Below are 19,648 nucleotides of genomic sequence, written 5' to 3' on the forward strand. Positions count from 1 at the left end.
ATATATATATATATATATATATATATATATATATATATATATATATATATATATATATATATATATATATATATATAGTTATACAAGAGGCGTGTTATGGGATATTTGGCGTATCTAATAATTTTTTGACCCATAAGGATATATAGAAAAATGTCCCACAACGCAAAATCTATTTTTAGAACAGTCGGTCTAAGTCCCTCGCTTTCAACATTTTGTGTATCTATAAATGTCAATTGGAATATCCCACAATACGGTGTAGCGATACACGCAATGCATTGTGGGAGGACAATGGCGGCGTTTAGCAGGGGTAAAGAGCTGTAAGACAGTAAGTATCTTGTTATTATTAGTAGAGCAATTGAATATAACACATATTTATGATAATTAGACGAGAGAACGAGGAACTTTCGAACTTGTTTGATCGTAAGCACAGTTTAAGGTTGGTCGCGGGTTTACTGCATAAAATTTTTTACGGGAAAACATGTTCAGAAAAATTTGATACAATGTTCCTTAGAATTTGCGGCATATTATCTGAAATTTTTATTAAATTTGCCTTCGTGAAGATAAGTAGCTTATCTTCTCTAGTATTATGAAATTCATAATTCTGCCCACAAAGTCAGAATGAACGGTATATTGATATAAACATTCTTCGTGCATTAGAATTAATATGCAGTAACTAGTGATGGGAATCGGTAAGAATTTCATAATCGATGATCGGGCTACTGTAACTAACTAATTATCAATTATAATCGGACATTTACAAAGTCTGTCAATTTAGTTTATCAAATGGTAAGAATGGATGAATAACTACTTTCTGTGGTGGTCCAGCTGTAGTTAGAATAATCTAACTGTGTTTCGGGACAAGCCCTAGTCCTTAGGACAATATTTTAACGATAGAACGTTCGATCTAATCCAGCTGGTTCTTCATTCATTTTGTAGAATCCAAAGTATGTCCATACCCGGGAATTAGCGTTGTTACCCGGGTATGAATACAATGTCTGTTCATCTACGCCATTACGATACACAAATAAGTTAATAGAAAAGTCGCGGCTGGAATATTTGGCTTGAAAACTATTACGCTTGTAAAATAAAATAAATAACCCGATTAATCGGAATAGAAATTTTGTAATCGAGCGCTTGGATTATGCCAACAATCGACTGATTTTCGATTATAATCGATGATTGGAACACCACTAGCAGTAACACTGCGATAGATAATATAATACAAGTAATGTTAGGATGTTCAAGTTCATTATTAAGAATTCAAGTATAACACGGTAAAGGAAAAAAAAAAGTCCACCATTGAAGGGGGGTGGGGGTTATCGGTAATGTTCTTTTTAAGTCAATCGCAATTCAGTATATAGTCAGAACTCTCAAACATTTGTTCTTTCTTGTTTTTTTTTCTTTATTAATTTTTCATCATTAAAAAATGTAAAATACTTGCATTCAGCTTAAACACAGATAGCTTAATTTTGTTATAGAAAAAATTGTACTTGAAGTCTTGATACTTGTATTTCGTAATACATGTACAGTATATTAATATCTGTTTAGAGTGCCATAAAGGTCCGATATGCTGGGTGTTTGTATGAATTCATTTTAAGGGGATGAAGGACACATGGTCACATGACTGTTTAACTACATCATAGTCTCCGTTTATATAAGTGCAATATGTGTAAAGCATTAATTCTTGTATAATTTTTTGACAATTTTTTAACTTTAATTACCATCTTATATAAAAAAATTAAAAAGTTTTTACGTTCTTGTAAACATTAACAAATTATGAAAAAGATTGATCCACTCCTCTGTTTCCCTAAACTGCGTGTCCAACAAGTCGGTGACGTCATACATGATCTGTTAGTACAGCAAGATCATACTCGGTGAACACAGGGGTGGTATTACAGTGGTTCCCGTTTTATCGAATAGTCAAGTTGTCAGCATAGTTTTATCCGAATAGCCGAAAATTAGAATAGCCGATTGCTCCATACCGAGTCCAAAGATAGATGTATAGAGCTACATGTATTGATAATACATCGTAGCTAGCAAATTTCAAGCTTGCACTTTTGTTTTCTTTTGACATGTTTACTTAATGACTTTACTAAAAATAATTTATTTCACTTACTTATGAATTTAATATGAAATTTTTTATCAAATAAATTGACGTATAGAGTATATTCTTTGATAGTTATTGCCATCTTTCTTCAGCACATGTTTACATTCCTTCTTCGATGGTCGCCATTTTGGAAAAGGAAGTAGACTAAATGCTTGACTAATAACCGTAAACTATTTTTCCCTGGATAGATTGTAAATTGAAAATAAGCAAAAATATTAAATATATGTAATTGTTTCCTTTGGATTTGTTTCTTTAATACGGTTACGTATTTTATACTGTGTGTGAGTTTACCAGTCTCGTTCTTGTCTGCTGAAGAGAGATTTTGAGAGCCATGTCGAGAAAGTTGGTATGAATTTTGAGACGTATTTTTAAAGAACGAGCCATTTGTGATTTTTACCATAAATTTTGCACTGAAAAGTGAATAAATATTAAGCCAATTTACCAAGTTAAACGATTGAATAGGGTTATTTCATTATCCAAGCAAATTGTCATACACAAGCTAATCAGTTCAATAATTAAAATTTCACGCCGAAAAAATTGCAGATAACTGTCATAATTAACAAGTGCATCATTGAACCCAAGCTGATCACCACAACTGTAATCAAAACATATCTATTTACTATGCCCACTATTGACACAGGTAAGGTGCCTGTGTGCGTCCAGGCGTAACTAATCCCCTCATTGTCGTACTCAAGCCAGTCAAGGTAATTGGTGTCAAACTGTGTAAACAAAGGCTTCACATACGAAGGTGGAGCAGGGCTCGACATTAATTTTTTCCCCTTACTTGTCCAATCGGGCAAGTGACCAAGACATTTACTTGTCCGAACTTCAACTTCACTGGTCCGAAATTTGTTCAATAAAGATACAATACTGTCAACTTGAAAACTAATATAAAGTCCATTACATGTGATTCATTCGTGATGTTATTGATAAATACAACAAACACATAAAAACAAACTTTTATCTAGACTTTCTATCCTGACAACAACATAAATGTTCACAATTATCAAAAAGAACCTAAACTTCGTAACTCGACGTAACTTCATGCCCTCCTTTGCAGTAGTATGCAATTAGTGAACTTCGATCCCGATCAAGTGTGAACTCAATTACATAGCGATCCATATTGGGATCGAAGTTCGTTTTTTTATGTACTGCTTACGTCTTTACCGATGAACTTTCAATAGTCGTTCTTTTTATTATTTGAAGACTTCTTTATATTAAAATGCACTTGTCCAATCGGACAAGTGCCCAGCAATATTCACTTGTCCGTAATTTTTTTTCGCTGGTACCGGACAAGCGTTAATGTCGAGCTCTGTGGAGGTGTGAACAAAGTGCTGATTATCAAAAAACACTATGATAGTCCAAATTTTTGTACGGGATAAAACAAAATTCCAGTATTTTTTCATCAGAATATCAGGTGAAATTATTAATAAATATATAAGAAATGGTTTTGTGCTCTGATATTATATTGAAATAGCCGAAATATTCGTTAAACCGCTATCCGATAAAATGGAAGCCACTGTATTATGTAAAAACAGTTCATAATCAGTATATGATGAAATATTTTGAGAAATGGGGAACACAAAAATTATTTTTGCATGGCTGATGACGGAAATCATATGTAGGTATATCTTATTTAGCTTATTTAGCTTACCTGTGACGTCATAGTTGGTTTTTCTCGTAGTCGAGAAATGTAACATGACACATTTTTGTCATGCTTATGTCCTCTTTAACGATGTCTTGTGAAATAATGAGGTCAGCTTCATCATTTGAAATTTTTACAGTTATTCAATAATTTGAAGGATTTGCATTTCAACGTAAATTAAAAAATATTGAATGATAGAATTTTTTGTAAATTACGTTTTTTATTGTTTAAGTTGTCTTAAAAAGTGCGTAATTTTCCCTATCCAGATGCAGTGTGATAGACAAAACTTGCTTTTTTGAATTTTAAATCCTAGTTATACTCTGAAATAATTTAAAAGATACATGTCCACTTTGATATTTTTTACATATGCTTAAAAAATCCCATTAAGGACAGAGTAATTAGCCCGGAAACATGGAGAATTAAAACTCCACTTAGATACAGTAGGGCATAGTAATTGTCAATCAATATCTCCAAAATAAGGTAAGAAACCTAATGATATAACTGCTTTAAGATATGTGGGACATACTTAATTAGAAATATACAAAATATGAAAAAAATTGAATGACAAGTATTTTTTCAGCTCAAGGTCCTTCTCCTCCTTATTATAACATGTTTAACATGCATTTCACTGATAAATCAATTCCTTGCTAGCCTGCTTATAAATAGAGAACAACTTTATTAGATTCAAATACAAAATATTTTTTTAAAAAAGAGGAAAATGCATTTAATTAAATTTCATCCATTTTTAGTGTTTAGGGTTGATGTTATCCTTAAAGTAACAAATGTGTTGTTTTTTTTTGGCTGTGATGAGCAAACATGGTGCATTACACACCTTCCCTTCATTGCAAATTTATGTGCATACATACAGCCTTTCAATTTTTCAATGTAGCAATTTACTGAAACCGTTACTTTCATTTTGCATGCCATATTTTTAACACTGAATCAATTTGATTGACCTTTAGTAGTTTAGTATTATTTTCAATATAAAATGAATTCCATGCATTTTGCATCACATTTATTATGTTTTATAAGTTTGTTCTTATACATTACACATATAATCAGAGCAGAATAAACTTATAATCCTCTAGGTTCATACATACAGTGTGCGAAACTAATCTGGAGAATGAAATAGCCCATTTGACTATCTCATTTGAAATTGGGATAGACCGTAGACAAATAGGAATGTCCAAAGAAAGTAAATTAGGAAAAAATGTGCTCTTGTTATTGTTAAATTTTTTAAAATTTATTCATTTATATTCTTATTGAAGTATCTGCTATATATTTTCATGATTATCTAGTGAAAATTAAATATAATCATGCAGTGTTCATGCATTTCACACCCCAAAAAACTGTGCAATTATTCAGACTCGTCGTATATGAACTTCACTCTGCAGACCAGCTAATATTTGTGAAAGACACAAACTCTAATTTCATCTTTATAGCTTTCCCTTTTCTCGGATTCATTATTTTATTTTCAATTTTTTTGGTTGTCTTTTTGTTGATTCAATTTGTGTTTTAATGCAGTGCTTCCTGCAGTCAGGATTTGTAGCATGCCTGATATACATAAACAGCAAGCATTGGGTAAAAATTGTACACCACTAATTCATCGAAAGATGCACAATGTTATATATTAATAAGTAAAGGGATTTAACAACAGTTCTTTTACCATGTAAAATATAAAAGTATTAAATTATTTTTTCACAATTATTTTGTTTATAATTATGTGTTAAAAATACGAAATGGTCATTCTTGTTCAATCTCATTTTACCCATGGCCAAAATTGGGATAGAGAATTCGGTCTGTTTCAATTCGGATCGGGGTAGACCAATTCAATTTGAGATAGATTCGGACCATCGGACAGGCGTTAATACTTTCGCACACTGTACATACGCCTCGTATGGACTAGATTCTATTGCTAATTAAAGTAATTTTCAGAGAAATAAGCAGGAAGCAATGCAACATCGCCTTTGTGATGTAACTCACGTCATAATCAAATGTGCACAAAACAACCACTCGAATTGTCTAAATTGTGTACCGAAATTGATGACAAAAGCAAACCTGCGACCTACCTTACAAATGACGGATGCTTCAGCCTGAAGCAGCTGTGAAGCATAATTACCAGCTTGTCAACCTCAAAAAAGCACATGCACCGATTCTGAATGCAGATGGCATACTTGGGGTGTTAGTTTTATGTTTATAGTTTCCATACATGTTTAGGCCAAACAAAAAAATATGTTTGTTTACTGTTACATGCCGAAATAAAATAGGGCCGATAGGTAGGATTTTTTTTATTTTATTGAATTTTTTTATACACAAATTCAAATGAATTGGTTGAAAAACAAGACAGTTTTACCATTGTGTGGTGCTTTACTTTTGTTTGGGCTTGCCATATGGCAATATCTTTCTTGCCAACTGCCTTACAGCTACCACACAATGAAAAAAACTGTCTTGTATTTCTTCTTTAATTCCATGTTGCACTAACTATTTCTAGTACTTTCGATTTCAAACGCTTGACTGATTAAGATGCATGTAAAAGTTAAACCGACGAATGAGTGACTTCTGGATTTTTACGACGAAAAAAAATTTGGGTTGCCTATTAGATATAGGGTCAGTCGGGTAACTGTAAACAAACATATTTTTTTTATTATGCCTTACCTCTGATGAAAGAAAGGAGGGAGAACATAATATAGGGCCTACTACAGAAGCATTAGGAAAAACCTCAGTTATAAAACATTTTTTTGCATTTGTTTGAGATTGGCATGATTCAATTCCCACTACGGTTATTTCTAGATATTTGTGGCTTTTCCACATTGCATCTTTTGCCATTTGCTCAATTGCTAAGAGAAGTGTTGCACAACTTTTCATACAAACAGGGTTTTCTAAACATTTTGATCGTGATCATAAAAATTTTTATGACCAGGACCTGGGAAGGGGCCATATCATGTGCTATATGTGCATACTGCCGAAAAATGGCCCAATGCATTGATGCACTGATGCCATGCAGCACAACACACATTGTTTTCTACTTTGTGAAGTTCATATCAGTCTGCTCTATCGGTACAGTATTCATCGTCGAAGGTAGATGGAATCTGTAATGTATCATATTAAAAAATTGGAACCGACATTCAACATATTTTACATCCATTGGCAAAGAAATGTTGAGTCATTTTGGATGGCTTACCACAGATTTACGAAAAAAAATTTACCTTACAATGAAAAACCACATCATCGAAGTTTTTTATCTTTGCCTGTCCCTTGATCTCTAAATCGACAATTTAAAAAAAGTGTGTGTTTGGTTTAAATGTAATTTTCCTAAATACTTGCTGTGGTAGATGACGAATGATTTATGAATTTCTTAGAAACAGAAAAATCACTTTTGCTAGTCAATGTCGAATGATTTGTCAATTCCTATGGCATTCTTTAGCAACTTAAATTTAGGTGTCAAAGATACATGTATATGCATTATTATTAGCACAAAACTATGACATATTTTAGAATGACCTGAATATATTTCCTCTAGACCCCTTAAATTTCAAAATGACCCTGGTTAGTGGCTATAAATAACAGGGCCATTTGCCCGCATCTGTTGTTTTACCTTCCCAGGCACTGTATAACAACTTTTTTTACACTTATAAATAATTGAAATTAAATACAGGTACATTGATATTTTCGGAATTTCCCATATTTAACATGACAAGGATCACGTCAACACATTGCTGTAAAGATCGCTGTATTTAAAGAGGTCTATATGCTGTTTGTTTTATAATTAAATGCATTAAAGTTGACAGTTTGTCAGTTATAATGCTATATTTTCTCACAATAAGCTAGCTTACAATTAAAAAATTTATCATCTTTTAGAAATATATGTATAAAAGTTCCCACAGGTAACAAGGACTTCCTGTGTATACTGTGTGTGTATAGGTATTAACACCATACACGATCAGCCTCTGGGAAAATCTTAGTCCCTCCCCTCACCAGAGAAAACTGTTCGGTTAAAAATATCAGCCTTTAAAACTGGTCGCTGAAGAGGCTACTAGTTCTAAAATGGTAGTGGCCCATACTGATTTTTAACAGCTGGTATTACAGGCACTTGTTTTGGTAATAAATTTTTCAACCCATAGTATGATGATAACACAAGGTATCCAACTCCATATTACATTGAGTACCCCCCCCCCTTCCCCAAAATTGAACTTATTTACACTTTCAGAGGAAATGCACTGGCAAACTGTTTATTACCATTGTCCTCTACGATAATTTATCTACACAACTATCTATGACATGTTTGTCTTATTTATTAATTTTCTTTTATTTCCGTAAACAGTGTCAAAACTCTGCTCGCCGAGTGCAAAAGTCGACTTTCTTGTCTAGTCTAACTTTCAAGATAAATTTGTTGTAAAGTAAATAAAACTAATCTTTTAGTATATAATATAATTAAAACTAATTTGATATTGTATATTTAACAAGTAATCAAAACTAATTATATAAAAATATATATATATATTGTATACGCAGCTAGGTTTAGGACTCCCATACTTACATCAGCCTATATGCAGAGCTTCTGGAAATCGATTATGACGTCACAATGAAACTGAACAAATAAATCCTAAATACTAATGTTTTCTTTTTCATACACACTCAAATACAGTCTTTTCTCATAACATGATAAATATTGTAAACATAAATTGATGTGTAACTTATCATGTCATAATAACACTATTTGAATGTAGAATTTAAGCCATCTTGACCTTCCTGCACTGACTAAGATGACGTCACACCCTAGTTTGACAGACAGTTTCTCTGTACTTGAGGCATAGATCAAGCTATTATTGTAGCTTGTAAATATCAAATTAAAATAAGTGTGATCTGACCAAAACTAAGTCATATTTTTGAATGTATTAATCAATATTTTATAGTCTAATTAGGCCTAAAAAAAATTGTTTGCTTCCTGTAACATTCCCAAAAAATCAAGGGTCGGTAGGTCGGGATTTTTTTTTTTTTTTTTTTTTTTTTTGCTTATGGATAAAAGGGTCAAACATCCCCAGACTGAATTAACCAGGTGTTATATTTAAAGTGGACACCCAAAATGGCTGCTTAGCGGCAGAGAACGAAATTCTAAAAGTTGTGGGTGGAAATTGTTGTTACAATAATGATTACTCTTTATATTCAAGGTAAATGTTGACTAGGATGACATATTTTATATCTCAAATAAAGCTACAATTAATATTTTTTGAATAAATGGAATCAGCTGATCCATCGAACCAAAGAGCAAATGCAGATTTGGCAGAAAAAAAAAATCCGCCAGGGGATAATTTGAATGGGTCGGTCGGGTTACAGGAAACAAACTTATTTTTTTTTAGGCCTTAAATTGAAAATGTGTAGACCTCATATAAAGCCAGAGTAAGGCACATTTATACATTAACAATCTAGAATAACAGGCACAGCCCCTCGAAAATCTCAAAAGTTCAACGATATCTGCTTCACTATAATTTATGAATTTTTATACGCCCGTCTTTAGACGGAACGTATTATGTTATGGCGTTCATGTCCGTCTGTCTGTCTGTCTGTTAGCCTTTCTCGTGTCCGGCTCATAACTTTAATACTATTAGGCCTAGGATTATCAAACTTTGTCAGCTGATACTTCTTTGGTAGAAGGTGTGTCACGCACTAAAAGTAGGTCGTTCTGACCTTTAATTAAGATGCTATGGCCAAATATGGAAAAATCCTGTCTGGCTCATAACTAGAAAACTATTAGACTTATAATCATCAAATTTGGCCAGTTTATGCATCTTAGGTAGAAGGTGTGTCGCGACCTATTTCAAGGTCACTGTGACCTTTAATTTAAGTGAAATTTAAAAAAAAAAAAAACTGTCTTTTTACTATTAAATTACACAATCCCAAAAAATGTAGAAGTGTTGCAGTATCCTTATTAAAAAGATGTTAAAATCAAGAAATACTTATTTTTTTCATTATATACTTTACAGCAATCTGTAACAAATATAATGTTACAAGAGAAATTCCACCTCTCCCATGGGTGTAATTATCAAGCACTGGTCAAGGAGAATTTTGATAACAGAAAATTGCATGTCAAATTAGCGAGAAATTAGTTAAGTGTGAGGAGCTAACTGGTAGAGCATCTCTGATCAAGCAGGTGTTATCTATATCTCTTGGGAATTGGGCAGAGGAATCAGCCATGTTGGATTAAATAGTTTTTTGTGGGCTAGCCTAACTTTTAAAATGAATTTGGTGAAAAGTAATTAAAACTAATTTGATACAATAATTGTATAATAAACTAATTTGATATTGTATAATAAACTAATAGATAGTCCCTACAAATCTAAGAGTCAAGCAGAAACCTTATTAAAAATGTTGCATCAAGATTACAATTTTTTTTTCTTTTTATAAATCTTTGTAACAAATTGAAAAAAAAAATCTTTGTTTTCAAATTTAATTTCAGAATGACATAAATATTCATTTTAATTGCACTACAAAGCAGATAGCACAGATCCATTCATCCCTTGGGAGTAATGAGTGGACATGCATCCAGTTAAAGATTAATTAATGAGTTCAGTGTAGGAAGGCTAGCTGTTCTCAATCATTTCTGTTAGAGCATCTCTGATCAAGCAGTTCTTATCTGTATCCTTTGGGAATTAGACAGAAGAACTGCTGGTCAGTTTATAGCATATGTCATTTGATGGCCAGTCTTTTATTTTAAAATTAAATTGGTATAGATTAAGTTGTTAAGACTAAATTGATTTTGTTTAATATGATATTTTTATTTAATTTTTTGAAAATATCAACTAGTAAATTTCAGAGCATCATGTCTCACAAATATGAAAGATGTGTGTGTGTGTCACTGTGTGTGTGTGTGGGGGGGGGGGGGTGCAGATGGGCATTTGTCAAGCTCTAACACTACCAGTTGAGGATCTATAATGTAATATTTGTTATAATGCCTACACCACAGGAAATGTATAAACAAAAATTGTAAGAAATGGAAAAATCTTGGAAAACTTGTATCAAAGGTTGACTTTATTTTCTTGCACTCTAAACTGTTCGTGATAATTGAACAATATTTGACGGGCGTATCATGCTGGGGCACTTTATTATACAAAGGTAGTAACATCCCTACTACTTTGAAAAGTGCCAGGAGCTGGTTGTGCGCTGTTGCTTTTTTCCGTATTTTACCATTATTTCAATGCATATTATGTCAATGTAGGAAGTTTATCAAAAATTTTACATAATTCTCAGGCATGGGGAAGTTGCTCCCAGCACTTTTCAGGTTAAGGAATTTGTCTTAAAGAAAACAAAATTAATTTCATAGTGAAAAGATATCCGTATATCGTTGTACTTTATGATCTTTGTAGCCATACATATTTTTTGTAATTTTAAACATGTCACTTGACAAACAGCTGATGTAAGTAAAGTTGCTTTGGCCGAACTCGGCAAAGACCTCATATATATGAGGGTTGTCCCAGAAAACACAAACTTTTTGTATATTTCAGAAACTATTTGACCAGAACTAATAATTTTTTGCAAGTTGTTGGAAAATGATATTTTCAGTATTATGACAAAATATTTTAGGCTTGTGATGTCATTAATATGTAAAAAAGGCATTTAAAGGGTGTTAAATATCGGTGGTCTGCACACTGCAGTTTATTGACTTTTAAAAGTAGCATTGTCAATGAATTTTTCTTTATTACCAGGCTATACGGAAATATAATGTCACAAACTTTACCTCCATAAATACTCTTTGATCTAGCTGATATACTTGTGTATGAAAATTCATTAATTTGATATCATTAATGACAAATATATGACGTTATATGCCAGAACACTTTTAATTAGATATTGTTAAAAATGGTGACGTTTAGTGATAATTTGGAGCACAAATTATTAAGCAGCACTGTCTTTAAAATGGGATAGGACTCTTGCCCATACGATGAAAGAGATATTAGTGCTGGAAGAGACATTTTGTAGACCAAAAGAAATGAAGACAAACTGAAAGTCCTGAGCTTTACGTCATAAGCCTAAGCCAAGGCCATCGTTAAACAATGTGAACCGTTAGGTTTATTATCGGAATTGAGAAATTGTCTATTGAAAGAATTAATTCCACAATCTTTTAGCAACACATGCCGTATTTGAGATGCATTACTTGGTAAATAAAATAAAATTAAATACTGTGCCGAATTTATGCTTAAATAAACTAATTTTATCAGAAGCACATTTCCAGAAAAAATTCACAAAAATGTTGATCATGATCTATGCCTATTTTTAACTTTACAGTATTAGTGAAACAAAAGATATTGAAAATGTTCACGTATTTCTGGGACAACCCTCCTACATATGCAAATAGTAGAATTCCCATTCATCAAAACTCATGCTGTAAAAAAAAAATCAACACTATATTTATTTTCTCGGAATATTTTTAGGCGTATTATTTCCTGTGGGCATCCTTAACCTTGCTGCGTTATATTTTTTATTTGGATTTTTATATCTTTACAACAAATTGCAGAGTGTCATGTCTCACTAGGATGACAATTTTTTAGAGTAAAGAATAACATAATTTTCTTGCACTCTAAAATGTGTACGATAATTGAACAATATCATACAGTGGCAGGGATTTTTATTACTCTTGCAAATTGTATGAAACAAAAATTATTTTTGGAAAAATACATTGTGATTCATATATTGTGACTACTATATTGTGATTGTTGCATAAAACCTGTATTGTTCCTGCAGTCCTAATATTTCATCATATATGTTATTATGTTTATATGTAACTTTAAACTTTTTATTTATGGTTTTCATTATCATTTTACAAGCATTGATGCATCTGACAGCTTCCAAAGGCTTGGAAAGTAGGTTAATGATGCAGCTATAGACAACCCCATCTTATGCATGTTATGAGAAGTTAAAAGTGTTTAACAACTACTCCAGGCTTTTTCTTTGCAAGAAGGGATAGTGATAGGGGGAAGGAGATCAGATATGACTATGGTGATCCCATGCCCAATGGACAATCTTCCTTGGAGTTCATCACTCATCAGGTAAATATTTAGAATAATGGATTTTCAAATTTGATACGTTGCATCCTCTTTGTAGTGCATTTTTTTTTTTTCAATGTTCTTGAGAGGTCAAGAGATGAAAAATGTTTTACCCAACAGTGTTCCAAGTCACACTTACTTTCAGGTCACTAAATGAGGACCTAAAAAAAATTTTGGCCACCATTTCAGAATATTTCACTTGCCATAATGAAAATATTTTGTGAATAACACTAGTAAAACAAGGAACTAACACCCTGTATGTTTTATGTCTTTACTAAATCAAAGATGTAAGGTATTACTGTGACTATAAACAATTTGCTAGGTTTAAGGAAATATTTTTATTAGTACAACCACCCTTATGGTTGTACAGTACACAGAGGAACACAAGAAGACTGATCCTAGAATTAAAATTTATTCAAAAGAAAATACCAAGTTTGACACTTACTGAGACAGGACTTTGCCAGCTGTTTGTCATGGTTACTTATTATTACATAGTACGTACCTAACCCATTAAACAGTCATTATTAATGCTGCCAAAACACTTAATTAGTTGTAATATGCAAGCAATTGACCAAATGTTTCAATAACAAGGTCAGGTTCTAAAAAGTTTATGACGTTTGGATGCCATTCTGTCAGGGACGTATAGTATAGGTCCGTGGTTCCATCGAACTGTATAAGTAGTCACTATTAAAGCATGCTGTCATAACATTACGACTTGATGATTAATGATTTTTTTTGCGGACAAACAGACAGATGGATGCACAGGGCAAAAACTATATACATGAACTTTTTTTCCAAGAATAGGAAAATAGCAATTGGTGAAAATGATGAATTAATTAAATTGATGGGGAAAAAACAACATCTTTTTGTGATCCATATTTTAGATAAGACCAAAAAAATAGTCTTGTTTCCTGCTACCAGCCTGAAAAAAGAAATAGGGTAGGTAGGTAGGAAAATTATTTTATTGTATATTTTCATTTTATTTTTTTTTTCGACAACATTTTTTGGATATGAACTAATAAAAGATAAAATTAAACATGTCACAGGTCAATATTGTCTTTTAAAATCAAATTTCATGTCTTTTGACTAAACTCAAGTGGTATTCTATGAAAGTCCACATTTAAAACAAGAATTTCATGAAATGCTTGTTTTGTGTTAACACAGAAAACGATTATATTGACAGAACGATGAAATTCCGGAAATTCGAGATTTTTTTCTTCCAAAATTTAAAAAAAACAAGACTATTATTTTTTTTTGGCCTAAATAAAGTAAATTATTGAAAATAATACCTCTAAGACAAGGTTAGAGTGATTATTATTATTGGATTACAAGATCACCTTGATATGAAATATATGGAGATAATGAACAGTATTCAAGCTCAAAAGTCCATTATACAATACAAAATAGGAGCAGAGCAAACACGGACCTCCAAACATCAGAGGTGGGATCAGGTGCCATGGAGGAGTGAGCATCCCCTGCAGACCGGTCACACCCGCCGTGTGCTCCTTGTCATGATTGGGAAATAACGGAAAAATCCGTCGACAATTCAGTGTGTAAATAATGGTCTAACAATTAGTATGAAAAACGTCAGTCAGCATTTGACTCAATGATAAATTGTATTTGCTGACAAGGTCATTGTATCGACCATAGAACTTACAAAATGATGACTTTAAATGAGACAGCTGATATTTGATTATATGTACAGGATCACCTCTTTGCCTCATGCTATAATAAATATATTTGTAATACCTAGGTTACACATATCCTTAAAGTTCTTAGTATTGAACAATTGCAGTAATTTATACGTATGGATGTTTTTTTTAAAAAGAAATAATTTGCATTGATAATCTCGATAAACAGGACATACTAGTAGAAAGTGATATTCATCCTCGACACAAGTATGACACAAAAAAACATTTCCAGTGGGATCTGTTTGCTTTATTATATCCAGTTTCAATAGCTAAAAGGTGTGAAGATAATCTTAACTTTGATATACATTTTTGAAACTTAGTCAGAATTGAATTTCTTAAATAATATGGTAGGTAAAACCCATCAAGTAGATATTTATAGAAAGAACATTTCTGCGAACTTTGAAGTTTAGTATATTTCTTGTTTAGCCTGATCCAAGATCCTTTGATAAATTGTCATAATGGTCCTTACAATTAGGGTCTACCTAATAGGACTTCTCAGTTGATTGTACAATTTACACCTGGGTGACCATTGCCCTTGCTGTTTAGTGTTATATAAAAAAACAATTAGTTTATTTGATACTTTTTATTAATTTATTTTATGTTAAAAACATTTATTTAATAGCATGTTAAATTTCTATTCAAAATGCATCGAAATAGCTTACATTAAAGGTATCTGAATGTAGTTGTAGGCATAAATATAATCACAATTAATTTTGTTTTGCACATATATTATAGGAAGCATTTTGGAGGCAAACCCTGTTGCAGCATTTCTACATGTTCCACAGATTGTGCAGACTAGTCAGGACCTTGTAAATTCACATGTTCAACAGCTTAGGCAATTTAGTACAGGTATGTGTAACTCTTCTGAAATATAGGAGGAAATTTCAATACAAGACTTGTAGCATAACTTATATTACATTGTCAGTTCTTCTTTGCATGTTCCTTAGAGTGGATTATTGAGGCAGACCCTGATGGAAAACTTGCACATGTTCCACAAACCAGTGAAGACCATTTTGCAGAATATAAACTTTTTCCGCAGATAAGCCAAGACCCTAATGGTGTTCATGTGTGTGTGGTTAATTATTTGCTCTGAAGCTGATATGTGGACTGAATATAAAACTGTCTTTTTCTACAGTTAAGTCCATCTTAATCTGAAAATACTACCGGTACATTTTGAATTATGCTTTATTATGCAGAAAAAAAAATAATTAGTTTCAAATATGAAAAGTCTGTTGATACACTGCTTTGCAATTCCAAAAGTGATAATGTGATAAGTTTTGATGTGAATATGTGACATGTGCCATTATCAATTTTCATAAATAAAATCAAATACAAAGGCCATTCCAATTTAATGTTTTGCTTGTTGGACCCGCACGCTCTTATTTGAACAAAGCTATACAAATAATATTAATTTAAATCTCTTGCACCTGGGAAATTCTGTGCCAGTTTCTGTTTTATTTCCGCTCTATTTTTGATAATTTAAATCTGTTTACTCTACAAATCAGAAAAAAGTAGAAAAAATATAATTGTCACTCAATTTTTTTCATGTTATGCCTAAAAATTTTGCGTACAAAAAAGTAATAATATTATTATTTAATCTCTTGCCCGCTCTTACTTTTTTCACCAGATGTGCGACGAACAAGAAATTAAATTCGCGTGGTGAAATTATGTTTTATTAAAACTCATTTAAAGCTAACTGTCTTATTTTTTGGATTCATGATGTGATCAATCGAGTGGCTTGCGTGATAATTTGCATAAACGCCAAAGGCGTTTATGCATAAAATTATCACGCAAGCCAATCGATTGATCATCGTCATGAATCCAAAAAATCTGATAGTTATTCCTTATATTTACATGCTCCCAAATTCCCATGCTAATAGCCCCGCTTCTGTCTCTATTTGTCCCGCCCCGCACGTGATTTTTTTTTAACCGCGCCTATCGATGAACTAGTAGATTTATGTAGAAATAAAGTATTTTTACAATTTGTAATTTTATCTCGGACAAAGACATTGGAAATGTAAATATTTATGCAATAAATGATAAATAAAGACTAAACAGTCATGTTCACAAGCCAGAGGTGATAAAATATATATCTATTCTATAGGAAAAAAAGAATTATAAAGTGACATCAATTTTTCAAGTAATGTCTGTCTAGAACCTGTACATCAGATGTCGTATTTTGTGTGATTTTTTGAAGGATTTTTACACTAACAAAGTTAATAAAATCAAATCTTAGTTCTAAAATTTAATAATTTATTTTTAGATTGTCAAAATGCTTGTTAATTATAGTATCAAAGCTTGAATTGTATATCAATATTCTCCAGGAGGTAAATATTTCTATATATTGGTATATTGGTTTTCCCATAGTTTGTGTATAGTTTGTGGGTCATTGTCATATCGGTTCAACCTCTTGGATTGTGGGTCACGGTTATTTATTGTTCTAACATTTTACAATTTTTTTTCTGTAGTTTGTTTATGTATTTTTGTATCATTTGTGTATATGCATACATGTATATGTGGTTTGTGGATTACTGTCATATTTACATGCATGTGTCTGTTCATGGTGGATTGTGGGTCACTGTCATAGATTGTTTGTTCTTGCATTTTTCCTGTAGTTTGTTCATGACTTTTTTATGTCTTTGTGTATAGACATTTGTGTATATGCATACATATATATGAAAATGTTCATGGTTTGTTGATCACTGTCATGTAAATAAGTGTTTGTGTCTGTTCATGGGTTGTGGGTCACTGTCATATATTGTTTGTTCTTACATTTTTCCTGTAGTTTGTTCATGACTTTTTGTGTCTTTGAGTTAAGACATTTGTGTATAGGCATACATATATATAAAAATGTTCATAGTTTGTGGATCACTGTCATATATATACATGTATGTGTCTGTTCATGGATTGTGGGTCACTGTCATAGATTGTTTGTTCTATCATGGATTGTAGGTCATTGTCATAGGTTGTTTGTTCTAATATTTTGCCTGTAGTTTGTTCATGACCTTTTTGTGTCTTTGGGTTAAGACAGTTGTGTACATGCATACATATATATGAAAATGTTCATGGTTTGTTGATCACTGTCATATATAAGTGTTTGTGTCTGTTCATGGTTTGTGGGTCACTGTCATAGATTGTTTGTTCTAACATTTTTCCTGTAGTTTGTTCATGACTTTTTGTGTCTTTGAGTTAAGACATTTGTGTATATGCATACATATATATAAAAATGTTCATGGTTTGTTGTTCACTGTCATATATACATGTATGTGTCTGTTCATGGGTTATGGGTCACTGTCATAGAATGTTTGTTGTAATATTTTACCTGTAGTTTGTTCATGACTTTTTTGTGTCATTGAGTTAAGACAGTTGTGTACATGCATACATATATATGAAAATGTTCATGGTTAGTGGATCACTGTCATATATATATATAAGTGTTTGTGTCTGTTCATGGATTGTGGGTCACTGTCATATATTGTTTGTTCCATCATTTTTCCTGTAGTTTGTTCATGACTTTTTGTGTCCCCGAGTAAAGACATTTGTGTATATGCATACATATATGAAAATGTTCATAGTTTGGGGATCACTGTCATATATATACATGTATGTGTCTGTTCATGGATTGTGGGTCACTGTCATAGATTGTTTGTTCTATCATGGATTGTAGGTCATTGTCATAGGTTGTCCTAATATTTTGCCTGTAGTTTGTTCATGACTTTTTTGTGTCTTTGAGTTAAGACAGTTGTGTACATGAATACATATATATGAAAATGTTCATGCTTTGTTGAACACTGTCATATATACATGTATGTGTCTGTTCATGGTTTGTGGGTCACTGTCATAGATTGTTTGTTCTAACATTTTTCCTTTATTTTGTTCATGACTTTTTGTGCCTTTGAGTAAAGACATTTGTGTATATGCATACATATATATAAAAATGTTTATGGTTTGTTGATCACTGTCATATATAAGTGTTTGTGTCTGTTCATGGATTGTGGGTCACTGTCATATATTGTTTGTTCTATCATTTTTCCTGTAGTTTGTTCATGACTTTTTGTGTCCTCGAGTAAAGACATTTGTGAATATACATACATATATGAAAAGTTCATAGTTTGTGGATCACTGTCATATATATACATGTATGAGTCTGTTCATGGATTGTGGGTCACTGTAATATATTGTTTGTTCTATCATGGATTGTAGGTCATTGTCGTAGGTTGTTTGTTCTCATTTTTTGCCTGTAGTTTGTTCATGACTTTTTTTTGTGTCTTTGAGTTAAGACAGTTGTGTACATGAATACATATATATGAAAATGTTCATGGTTTGTTGATCACTGTCATATATAAGTGTTTGTGTCTGTTCATGGGTTGTGGGTCACTGTCATAGATTGTTTGTTCTAACATTTTTCCTTTATTTTGTTCATGACTTTTTGTGCCTTTGAGTAAAGACATTTGTGTATATGCATACATATATATGAAAATGTTCATGCTTTGTTGAACACTGTCATATATACATGTATGTGTCTGTTCATGGATTGTGGGTCACTGTCATAGAATGTTTGTTCAAAACATTGTAGAAGTTTGGTTATGGCAGTTCAATTATGCATGTGTTTATGGTTTCTTGATCACTGAGTAATCATTACTTTCATAGAATGTGATTCACTGTTTTAAGATTTTTTGTATTAGAATGTGTCTGATTATGGTTTTTGGATCAGTATCAGTTTAAATATATGATATAGATATTTGTCTGTTCGTGTTTGTGGGTCACTGTTGTAAAGTACTTGATTGTGAATACTATTATGTGTGTTTTCCTCACTTTGAGAAATAAATACATAATCTTTAACTGATAAAAGTGTTACCTTATCAGTGTTATCTTACCCCTTCAAATGAAGAGCCTGGGCCTAAAATAATTTTTTTCAGCTGCCTAGTGACCCACTGAAAATGCACCTGACCCAAACTTTTTCCAGCTATTTTGTATTATTTTTTTTAAGCTTCAAGCTTTCAGGATAGTGAAACTGCATGTTTCATTTTCGATTTTTGGTATTATCAATCAGCGACTTATAACAAGAGGAGCTTATGTTAAGTAAGCCTATTTTTGTTAGTTAAAACATATTTGAAAACTACATTTTTTTAGAAAAATAAAAAAAATACCGCCCATTCTAAAAATT

At 32.0% G+C, this 19,648-nt stretch overlaps 1 long non-coding RNA gene across 1 annotated transcript; it reads left to right on the forward strand.

Moving 5' to 3' along the window:
• Nucleotides 1-268: 268 nt before the first annotated feature.
• On the forward strand, nucleotides 269-15,822 carry LOC133193628 (uncharacterized). The gene is made up of 4 exons (XR_009721955.1): nucleotides 269-325; nucleotides 12,572-12,793; nucleotides 15,217-15,330; nucleotides 15,429-15,822. It is a non-coding gene; the product is annotated as an uncharacterized LOC133193628 (long non-coding RNA).
• Nucleotides 15,823-19,648: the final 3,826 nt, after the last annotated feature.

This window comes from Saccostrea echinata, unplaced genomic scaffold (assembly GCF_033153115.1).
Source record: "Saccostrea echinata isolate AGI-Se365-2 ecotype Australia unplaced genomic scaffold, CSIRO_AGI_Sech_v1 ptg000028l, whole genome shotgun sequence".
Taxonomy (NCBI): Eukaryota; Metazoa; Mollusca; class Bivalvia; order Ostreida; family Ostreidae; genus Saccostrea; species Saccostrea echinata.